This window comes from Parasteatoda tepidariorum, chromosome 5, assembly GCF_982258835.1.
Source record: "Parasteatoda tepidariorum strain Cologne lab strain chromosome 5, Ptep-v5.0, whole genome shotgun sequence".
Taxonomy (NCBI): Eukaryota; Metazoa; Arthropoda; class Arachnida; order Araneae; family Theridiidae; genus Parasteatoda; species Parasteatoda tepidariorum.
Genome location: NC_141759.1, coordinates 44764875 through 44777091, shown reverse-complemented (window position 1 = coordinate 44777091; position 12217 = coordinate 44764875). Strand labels below are relative to the sequence as shown.

Here is a 12217-nt window from a genome sequence, read left to right as displayed (position 1 = left end):
TTTAATAATTGCAGTAAAATACAAATATTTTTTCAAAAATTTACCTTTTTTTTTCCAAATATACAGAAAAAATTATTAACTTTCTGTATTTTAGATTAAAAAATTCGGAAAAAGGGAAAAAAGATTATTTTATCTTCAAATAGATGAGATACAATACAAAAATTGGAAGTAAAATATTTTCCGTAAAATTACTAATTTTTTCCATACTTTTAACTCAAATTTTATAATTTTAGTTAGTTTTTATTCTACTTTATTTTTCAAAATTAAAATAAATAAAATGTTTCTGATGTAAGAATCAGTCATAAAGTGGTTGACAGAACTCAAAACTTAAGTGTAAAAGTTAAGTGTAAAAGTTAAGTAAAAAACTTAAGTGTCGGTATAAAGGTTAAGTAAAACTTAACCTTTATACCGACTCAGAAAAATTGGTTCCACGTTTAACCAGATTATTGGTACGTTGAACTATAAGACATAAAAAATAGTTTGAAAATTTATATTGTGTCAAATAATGTATTTTAAACAATGTATTATTTTTGTGTTTTGAATGAATTTCAATTCTTGTTTCAGCTCTTCGAAGTTCGTCATTATCATTGTTCTACGAATCATTGATAATTACTTCTTGTGCTGCTTTATGAAAGCAAAACTTGGACCCTAATTTCAGATGTACAGCTGTCACTGGGCACCTTCAAAAGAAAAATCCTCGCAGCCATCTTCCCGATAGCCGTGATTCAAGAAAGGGGATGCTGGTGAACAAGATATAACTTCGAGCTTAACCGACTCTATAAGCAGCCCCAAATTACACTCATAATCAGCAGTGATAGGCTAAGGTGGCAGGGACATATATGGAGAAATCCTGAAAATAACGCAAAAGGAATCGTCACCTTTTCGAACCCCGAGGGGTCATTTCCTAGAGGTAGACCCCCTACTAGATGGCTCAACAACATCGAAAATGATCTGAAAACCTTTATGATTTGAAATTGGAAGGGAATTGCCATGGATAGGAGGGGCTGGCGTTTGTAAGCTTTTGACGCAGCCAAAGTCTGCACGGATTGTTGCGCTGACGAAGAAGAGGAAGTAAACGTTACGAAGAAAATCTACAACAATATCTGCTTAAATCCAAATTTGCTTGCAACCTTTACTCAGTCGGATAGAATTGCAAATAAATTATTATTGTAATAAATTATTATTGTAAAAAACCAGCTTAATCTGACATACAAGTAACAAAATTTGCTAGAAAGAGATTCTTAAAAATTATACAAATGAATACAACTATTCATATGTTGTTTAAATTTAAGTTGAATTTCATACAATGGTACTTACAATAAATCTTTATATAGTTAGGTCTGTAATAAAATAACAGAAAAAAATCTTTACTGGCTGAGTTCTCTCAATTTAGCTCCTTTTTTTCATTAGAAACAATTTTTAAGATGTTTTGAAAAGTATTCGCGACAATTTCCCTTTTATTTGTTTGCTATTTAATAATAGAAAAAAAAAGAAAACTTCAGTAAAAAATAATCTGTCAGATGTCGTAATAACCTTCAGCACCCAATGTCGTGCTGAAGGGTTTTTGATACAATGACAATTGACATTGACATTCGACCGTACCCTATAAACACAAATTTTGTTTCCAGTTTAAAAAAAAGATAAATAACTAAAATTTTAACAAAATTCGTGTTTAGGGAAGTTATTCCATACTAACCGAAACAATGTCTCAAAGCATAAAAGTACAATAAAATACTTTTTTGAAATACATATTAACAAAAAATTTTATTGTAAAATACGAAATTTGTTTCCCTATGACGTGATGTTCTTCATGGCGTGTTATAAACAGTACTTTTGTAAAACAGTGAAAGGTTTTTATTTCATATCAAAAGGGGTATTGCATAAGAGGAAAATGTATTGTATTAATTTTCTGTACATAATATTCAAATGAGTATGGACACGATTAGGGATTTATTTTTCATGATATGCATGAGGAATCATGCGCATGCACATTTATTCAAATAAAAAGATAACTAGATCCAAATACTGCAATTAATTGCTATAAGCAGGATGATTGCCCATTATTGGTTTTATCACGCAATATACTTTTTTTCTTACTGTTTGCTTACAGCTTTCAGCAGGTGAGAAAAAATGAATTATTTTTTTAAAAAAAACTTTATATTAAAATAGGAAAAAAAGAAAATAATCTAATATTCTCTAATCTGAAACGAAACACATGGGTGACATTTGGAGGAATTTGTGGTGATGATAGAAGCTTATTACGAAAGTGACACACCTAATGCAGAATTTAATCGTTAAAAGAAATCAGTAGTTGAAAGAAAATCAATTATTTTTTTTAAAAAAACTGCGTATTGAAATTGGACTAAAAAAATATAATGCAATTTTCTCTCACATAAAGCGAAAAACATGAGTAACATTGGTAGGAATCTGCAGAGATGATAGAAGTTTATTCCTTATTAGTTATAATTAATTATATATTGTTCTTTATTAGTTATGATGCTCATAGCCCAAACATTGTATTAAATACCAAGAAGCGTACCTGCAAAGTAGGAAATAGGATTTTTTCATACAATTATTTAGTAGCATTATGACTGATTTCCTTTAGCGTGAATTAATTTCTTGTTACAAAGATTAAATTAGTATTTGAAGTTGCTTCTTCTAATAAGAAATACATGAAAGTTTTGTAACTAGGATTAACCATGATCAGCAGGATTGTCCTTTCTAGATAATGATCCCGATAAATCGGCAAGGAAGGAAATAAAATTATCCGTTCATTTATTGAAAATAATTAAAGTTAAATCATTCTTTAAGGAAATATCTTAATGAAACAGTTAGATTAATAATTTAATTTGCTTCGTCGAATAAGAAAGAAATGAATTTTTGTTAAACATGCATTATTAAGAAAAATAAGATTAACCACTATATTAAACTAGCAGGATTGTCTTTCCTGGATAAAGTTTCGGGCAAATCAAAAACGCAGGAAATATAGTTTTTCATTTTTTATTGAGTAAATAAAATATTTTTAGTTTGAAGAAAATCTGTGGAGCAGCAATTAGATTAACATTTTAATTTGCTTCTTCTAATAACAAAAGCATAATTTTTTAGTATTCGTAAATTGAAAAAAATGAATCATGATAATTAAACAAGCAAGATTGTCTTTACTTAATAACGCCCTGTGCTCTTTTTTTTCATTAAAAAAAAGAAACAGATGAGCGGGAGAAAAAAATTAGTCCACTGTTTATAATGTATGTTATATGTAATTAAAGAGTATAAGATTGAGAAATAATAACAGATTTTAATGAAAATATCGACTATAACGACAATAAGACTGCTTAGTTAAGAAATGAAATTATATTTACTGCCCTGTGCCTATTTGCAAAATAAGAAATTTTGAACATTAAATGAAATGAGAATAATAAAGATAGTTTAGGTACATTTCTACTTGCTTACTTGAGTCCTGATAATTAAGTTAATGGTTCAAAATCAAAGATTCGTTCGAAAATTTTTTAATTTTTCTGAGTTTTACATTTGATGGCTTATTTAAATGCTAGTGCCATTCTCTAACATGTTATTTAAAATATTTTAAGCAGTTTAAGGCTTTTCGGAAAAATGTTCTCTTTAAGAAATGACTTTTATCAACAAATAAAAAAAAAGAAAAAGTGGAAACCTCCGAAATTTATAAAATTTGCAGCTACTTTCATCATGTTTACGACTATGTAATTTCTAAAGATAAGTAAGTGTTAATTGAATTGTAAAACTGCTATACATTTTAATAGCCGGAAAGTTAATTAAAATGTTTGCTTTCATGATATGCGAATCCCATTATTTAGTAATAAAATCTTTATTGAGATCTTTTGAAGATACAGCAAACTTTTTAAGAGTAAAATATTTTTACACCGATTTGCATGCAACAAACTATTTGTAGTTTAAATAACAGAACATATTTAATATGCTTTAGATCTTTCAAGCAGATATTCAGACCACTAAAATGATTGGGTGATAATTATTGATTATGAGATAGAACTTTTATTTTTAATCATTAACGATAAGAGCAGATTCTCTTACTGAATACACACTGTTAAAATTCAGAATCAAATTACAGTAAAAAATATTTGCATCCAGAGTGCCGGTACTTTTTGCAGTAAAATCTATTGTTACCGTAACATCTTAAAATAACATATTGATGTACCAGAAGTTTTACAAAAAGTTACAATAAAAACTCTGAATCACAATAATTAAATAAATGTTATTGTAAAATTGTGGTATAAATTTTTACTTTAAAAGCGATTTTAACATAAAATGGATTTACAGATGACACCCTCGCGGTACTTTTTACCGTTATTTGATCTCGAATTTTTTACAGTAACACTTTAGAAGCTTATTTCTTCATCTTCTCAAAAATGGAGCTAAACTCAGAAAACTAATAAATTATAATGTTAAGTAAGTGATCAATCTTGATGTTGCAAACTTGAATCTCTTTTATCGGAAACCATAATTAACTAATGAGATAATTATAAAAAATTGAGAGTCCTAGAATTTAAGTACACAGGTTTAAGAAAAACATGTTACTTCGCAATTGTCCACAGAATTTTAAAAATGTTTACGTGGTTATGTTTAATATGTTTTCGATAATTAGTAACATATGGTCTGTTCCATGCCACGGAGCTTTTGGAGCCCACTCCAAATTTCTTCAACTTTTCAGAAGTTTCTCGTTTAACTTCTACAGTAAAAAAGTAACATTAAGTACATTAATAACATATATTAGTAACATAGGGTCTGTTCCATGACACGGAGCTTTTGGAATCCGCTCCGAATTTCCTCAACGTTTGAGAAGTCTATCGTTTAACAGTTAAAGGTTGTTAATCATTTAACTGTTAATTTTTTGATTGATTCAAATCATAGCTATCACGTGAAGTCATTATTCCTTATTTAATGGTAGCTGTACCCTGCGTGCGTTGCAACGCTTTCAGTTTGAATTTAAATTTTGTATTTAAGTGTGTACATGAGATTTATGATTATGATTTGTAATGAGAATTTTATTTAATGGTGAAAAAAACCAATGATAGTCTCAACAGTTAATTCTCTAGGATATCGTTAGTGCATTTTCAAACAGACAAGTATGGTGATGCACACCGACCATGAAACATATTTTGGATGATGATCTGAAAGAAGTCTGGATCAATAGCGACATGAATATTTCTGCTGATATGAGCTGACCAATTTGTCATGGTGTGATTTTTCAAAAAGCCAAACCATGTGGTAATTCTCTTTTTCTGTCATTCAATAGAATACATCCAACACCGTGTCTCTCAAAAAACATGACTTTTCGCAATAAAACCAAGTAGAGAGCTTAATATTTGTTTTAACTCACGTGCGGTAATGCATTATGAAGATCCGATGATGTTTGCCCAAGTTACAAAAGCTCTTTAATTTTAGCTCAAGCAGGATTGCATGTGAATGTAATAAATAACACATGCAATTTCCCAAGAAAGTTGATCTGAGGTTTCCAACGAACGGGCTTGAGTAGTGCGTAGTTGATTCGTTAACAGTCTTCTTTCTCGTTGCTCTGATGTTTCCCATAAACGGGCAGTTCTCTTTTTGCGTGCTTAAGATGTTGATCGACTATGAGCGATTCGTTTAGGCAGCATATTTTTGCAAATATTCTCTTTCAAACAAAAAGAAATGTAAAAGTTGACAGTGGTCGCAAATTTGCTAAATCGAAAATTTACATATTTATTTTAAATAATAAAAAAAAGCAATAAAAATGAAATAAATTAAATAAGAAATATAATAATTATATAAAATTTAATATAAGTTATAAGAAATACGGTAATAAGTTATAAGTAATTTATAATAAAAAATATAAAATTTAAAACAGAATTAACCTATAATTACGAAATCTATCCGCGTTGATTTTACGCGTTGAAACACAAATGTACTGACATATATCCCCCAAGAAAAGTTTCTATTAATTTGCTTGACCCGATAACAACGTTGATATTGGTTCAGCTGGCGACGTTAAATCTGGAAGTTTCACTTTGCCTCCAGAACAGCAAATTCCAGCTGTTTCATTCTTGAATTTGAGAGCACTGCAAAACAAACATAATTGATCCATTTTTCCGATGATAACGCTTGGGTGAAAGACCATAGTCGGATGTCGGATCATAGTAAAATGCACTGATATTCAAATCAGAGTATTGGCAGCGTCTTGAATAGCGAAGTGCGTTCTTGATTTTTTTTCATTCTTGCATCCCGTTGCTCTGATGCTTCCGACGAACGGGCTTGAGTAGTGCGTTCTTGATCGGATTTCATTCTTGCTTACCGTTGCTCTGATGTTTCCGACAAACGGGCTTGATTAGGCTGAGATTGCATGTGAATGTAATAAATATGTAAATTTTTGATTTAGCAAATTTGCGACCACTATCAACTTTTACATTTCTTTTTGTTTGAAAGAGAATATTTGCAAAAGTATGCTGCCTAAACGAATCGCTCATAGTCGATCAACATCTCAAGCACGCAAAAAGAGAACTACCCGTTCGTTGGAAACATCAGATCAACGGGAAAGAAGACTGGTAGCAAATCAACTACGCACTATTCAAGCCCGTTCGTCGGAAACATCAGAGCAACGGTAAGCAAGAATGAAATCCGATCATAACATATATATATATATATATATATATATATATATCACCACTTTTTAGTAATTATGCCATGCTATACCTTTGAAAAAGCAAGAGAAAATAATCAAATATTTGCAAAATTTACTTTGAAGTTATTTACCATATTTTTTAATTATTTTGGCGTGCCCGGAGCAGTTGGCATCTCTGAAACTAATTCAGGTACTAATTTTAGTAACCAAATTCCTTTCCAATATTTTGCATTTATTTTATATTATTGTTAGTATTTTTATTGTAAAAATAAGCAATAGGTATTTCGTAGGGTGTTAGAGAGAAATTAAAGTTATCGCCAATAGTAAAACAGAAAAGATTTTTTTTTAAGTAAAATTAGCAATTTTCATAATTCAGTATTGATAAAATTTTGCTTTCATCTCAACTAAAATATAATTAAATGAAAAGTTTTAAAAAAAGCAGCAAATCAATTTTGCATAAAAACATTAATGAAAAGAAATAATTACTAACAAAGTCATTAACCTAGTTTTTTAAATCATAAAAACCTGAATTACAATTTATTCATCTCAACAAGTTAATGGTAGTCTTTCAAATACAATGAAAAGAAAATTAAATTAAATAAATGAAAAAATAAGCTTTTACGCGTTTAAGTTTCTAACAAAAATAACTTTGTCATAATAAAAAATGAAGCAGTATTTTTAAATTCTAAATAAAAACTAGTTAAAATGAAATATAAATTACGTAGATAGTATCACTAATTTAAACCTAAATGGTCAATTCACTTAAATAATACCATTCTGAAATTTATCTTTAAACCCAAAACGGCAAATCCGGAGTAAAATTAGTCTGACCCCAAAAAATAGATTGCCGACATTTTCTTTTGATAAATTAAGAGAGAATATTAATGGAATTATTCTAGTTTGAAAGAATGAGGGCATCATTTATTTTCTGAACTATTCACGCGAAAAAGAGTACCAAAAATAATCAATATTCTCGAGCACAAAAGCTGATTAAGCCATAATTCTACTTATTGTTTCAGGAAAATCAATAAAATTGGAAAATTTTGAAAATGAAAGGCTTTATTTTTTTAAAGTTAAACATTTACAGATCAAAATAAAGGCGAGAATTTAAATGATTTCAAAAGAATGTCATATAAATGTCATCATGTAAAATTTTTACACTTATTTACAATTCTCAAGAAAATTAATCTTTTCAATTATTTTTTAAAAAAAAGCACAGTTAATGAATGAAGGTTCTTTGTGAATTTTATTTTTCATCACTACTTTTATATTAATTATTTATTTACTTATTTATATTGCACTGCAGCTCGCTGTGAGCCTTAGCCTGCTGAGCAATATCGTTCTAAACATTCCAATTTTTAGCTTTCGACTTCCAGTTTTTCACCTTCAGGGTGATAAGTCTTTCGTAGTATCGTCCAACCGTCTCTTTTTGGGGTCTTTCTCTTGGTCTCGATTTCAAAAGTATCTAATCTAAAAAATTTCTTTGATTTTTATCATCATTCTGTCTTTCAGTATGCCCCATCCATGCAAAACGTCCTTATTTAATGACTCGAAGTATGTTTTTTTTATTGTCAGATTAAATGATGAAGTTCATTATCGTGTCTTTTACGCCGCTATGTATTATTTACTTGAATTGGTCCTAAAATTTTTCCCAAAATTCTCCTTTCGAAGATTAGGTTAGATTCAGTTTTATTTATTAAAGTTCAAGTTTCACCGTCATGCGTAACTATAGATCTGATAATTGTATTTATTTATTGAAAAATTTATTTTTCGTTAAGAGATATCTCATTTTTGGCCGCATTTCAAAATATTTACCTGTTTTCCCGAGCCATTCAATATTCTCAAATCCCAGAGGACGAAGGTATTAGGTCACTGGTCTCCAATCCCCAAAACGTGTGTTTCTCTCGGGTTTGTATGACTTTCTCGGAAGAGGTTAACCACAAGCTGAACGCCTAAGGCCGCAACAATGCCTCTTATGTAATTATATTTATTTTTAAGGTATATTTAAATGGAGTTAAATTGAATTAATTAAATTAAAACAATCTCAAATATGAACAATCAGCCCCTCCTTCCTAAACTGGTTGCAGGTGGTTGTGTAGCAAAAGGTAGATGAGTATTAGGTGATTATCTTTAAGTGTTTTTGCAATAGAAAAAAAAGGCTCAAAGTTCATTTTGAAACAATAATTATCTTTAAGTGTTTTTGCAATAGAAAAAAAAAGGTTCAAAGTTCATTTCGAAACAATAATTATCTTTAAGTGTTTTTGCAACAGAAAAAAAAGGCTCTAAGTTCATTTTGAAGCAATAATTATCTTTAAGTGTTTTTGAAATAGAAAAAAAAAAGGCTCTAAGTTCATTTTGAAACAATAATTATCTTTAAGTGTTTTTGCAACAGAAAAAAAAGGCTCAAAGTTCATTTTGAAACAATAATTATCTTTAAGTGTTTTTGCAACAGAAAAAAAAGGCTCAAAGTTCATTTTGAAACAATAGTTATCTTTAAATGCTTTTGCAACAGGAAAAAAGGCTCAAAGCTCATTTTGAAACAATAATTATCTTTAAGTGTTTTTGCAATAGAAAAAAACGGCTCAAAGTTCATTTTGAGACAATAGTTATCTTTACGTGTTTTATCAATAGAAAAAAAAGGTTCAAAGTTCATTTTGAAACAATAGTTGACGAGTGACTTTAATCAGAATCTCTTTTGATAGCGAATTAAATTGCCAAGCGGATGAATGCTATAATGCGATTTAAATGAGTGTTAGAAATTTATACATTTCATCAATCAGAAATTTGTGGAGAGAAAAAAATAAAAGCACTTTAAAGCCATAATGCACTTTAAAAATGGCTTTAAAACCAAATTATTTAAATTCATTAAAATGTTACTTAAAATTATCATTCACTTTTTTTAATTTTAAATACCTAATATAAATGTTTTAAAGCTCTATATTGTGAGCCCTTATAGTTTCGAATAACTAATCTAGTGTTTCAATACGCAGTTATTTTTTATTTTTTATTTCAATTCATTAACACTTAACAACTAATTAAGGTGGAAGATTATCAAATTTATTCAATCATATTTATAAGTTCCATATCCAAAGTGAATTTGCGTTAATTAGAGCCCACTATTCTAATCAAAACCCCTAATTTAAAAAGGGTTTTTTCTTTATTATAATTATTTTCACTGGGCCGTTTACTTTTTGAACTTATTATCAGTGCACGCTACTCTGATCAAAACCTTAACTTAAGTATATATATATTTTTTTTTACTATATAATTTCGTTTTTAGTTAGCTGTATATTAAAAATCCTATCGATAAATTTATCACTCGAGATTAAATTATAACCAATAACCACCATAATATACTAAATTTTTAATCAACATCAAATATTCTATAATATATCATGTTAAACATTATAATTAGCCAATTCATTCAAGACAATACTTTTATTTTCAAGAAACAACATTGAGTTGCCATGTCACAGAGGTTACAGGTTTAGCACTGAGTCGTGACTAACCTATGTTCGATGACCCATGAAACCAACACATGGTTACCACCAAATCTGGAGCAGAAAAACGGGAATTGTGTAATACTAATGCTTTTTTTCCTTCAATTTTTTTAAATCAATCTTAAAATCATAGAACGTTAATCCTTTTTTGATTCCAATGTCCACCTGGGGAATGACCTTTCGTCAATGCAGGCATCTGATGAACAGATTTGTTGGACACTCTTTCAGAGGCACGATATTCGGTTGTCCAACGTTGCTCCCACAGTAATTACAGACAGTACAAAGAATGAAAGAACATCCATGCCTTGCCCGGGATTCGATCCCAGAACCTTTCTGATTCAGTTCCCTGACCCCTACACAGTCCGGTCGGAAAGAAACCTAATCCTAAATGACCATAAATCCTAAAGACCCAAACACACAAATGCGAAAAAAACATTTTGCTTTGCTTATATGGATAATTTTTAGTTAGATGAAAAAAATGTTAAAGTAACTCTTTTTTTTCCTGAAATTGGTTAGAATAATATTTTAACTTGAATTTTCTATTAAAACTAACGATAACTTTATTCTCAAAATTTCAATAAAAAAGAAAAGAAACTATTTTAAAATTATAAAAACTAAAAAAGTATGGTATTTATATAGGTTAAAAGTTTTTTATAATACTAAGTAAAATTCTAACAATAATACTAGACGTTTGATATAATTTCGAATCATATATTTGCAGTTTTCTAACTTCGTCAAAATGCAGCAGGAAATAGAAAATATTGTGGCTTAAAGCATCGTATAAAAATGTATACTTTCTTTCAAGTCACGAAGTCAAACGCGGAACTCATTTTTCATCAAACTTAATGATATTTTTTTTCTTCGAGAAGCTATTTGCTAGATTATACTTTTTTCTCTAGAAAGAACTGTTGTGCAGTATTAATATTAAGGTCAAAAATTTCATTTTATAAACAAACGTACGTGTTTTTTTAATTTTTCATTTCAAAGATGTAAATAAGATACATTATTTTTTACATTGTAAATTACATTGAAACACACTTAATGCTTCAGGCAACCCTAATAACATTTGAAAAAAAAAAATTTATGATTTTATTTTTTAAAGGAACTAAATTAAAAGAGAGAATTTTTTAAATGTATTACATCAAAATAACTAAACTAAAAAACTAAACCCAGTGGCGCGACAGCCCATAGAGGGCGAAGGCCTACTGTGCCGATCTCAGTTTTCTTGACCTTGGGCTCTGGGGTGCAGACGCAGATGTTCCGGTTAGGTGGTCAGCCGAACGCGAAAACCCCCAGTGTTTAGTTCCCCAGCATGCTATTACATCAAAATATAAACTATTATTTCAAACATAACTTTAATAACCGGGAAATGTTATTTACTTGTAGGACCCAAAACCTTTAGAGTTTCAGAAAGAAAAAAATATATATAATGTGTTTTGAACAAAAGTACCTCGAAGTTGTAGATTATAGTACAAATACCCTCATTTTTAATACCACAATGTGTAAGTGGAGAAAATAATGCTAATAAAACTAGCGTACTATATAGCATTGAAAATTCTCTGAAAAAAAAACATAATTACAATAATTATAATCAAAATATACGGTACTTAACTTCATTTTGTAATTTAACCTTTCATATGGTAACAGTATACCAGAAATTCTAATTTTCTAAATTCTAGCTCTTATTACCACGCATATTGTAAAATCTACAAAACTGTAAAGCAAATTTGACCTAATAAATATTTTTTCATGCTATGATCTAAGGTATCATGATAAAATTACTAACTTTTACTGCATTTACCGAATTGTATCACACATTATAAAACAATATTTCACTGTTAATTTTATCAAAATCAAAAGCAAAGCAGTTCGGTAAGATTTTTGTTGTACCCATAGGGTCAGAAATATGGTAAATTTTATCATATTCCGGTGGTTTTGACTACACTATTTTTTCGCGGTGTAGATTAAAATAAATGGTAAATCTAATATAATGATACAATAAATTAAATTATAACTTTTAAAATATAGCATTTGTTGTGTGGAAAACTCAAATATAAAAGAATGTCTC

At 29.1% G+C, this 12217-nt stretch overlaps 1 protein-coding gene across 1 annotated transcript in view; it reads right to left on the bottom strand.

Moving 5' to 3' along the window:
- LOC107436116 (uncharacterized) overlaps positions 1-12217 on the bottom strand; it is a 297809-nt gene that overhangs the window by 123154 nt on the left and 162438 nt on the right. The window lies entirely within an intron of this gene.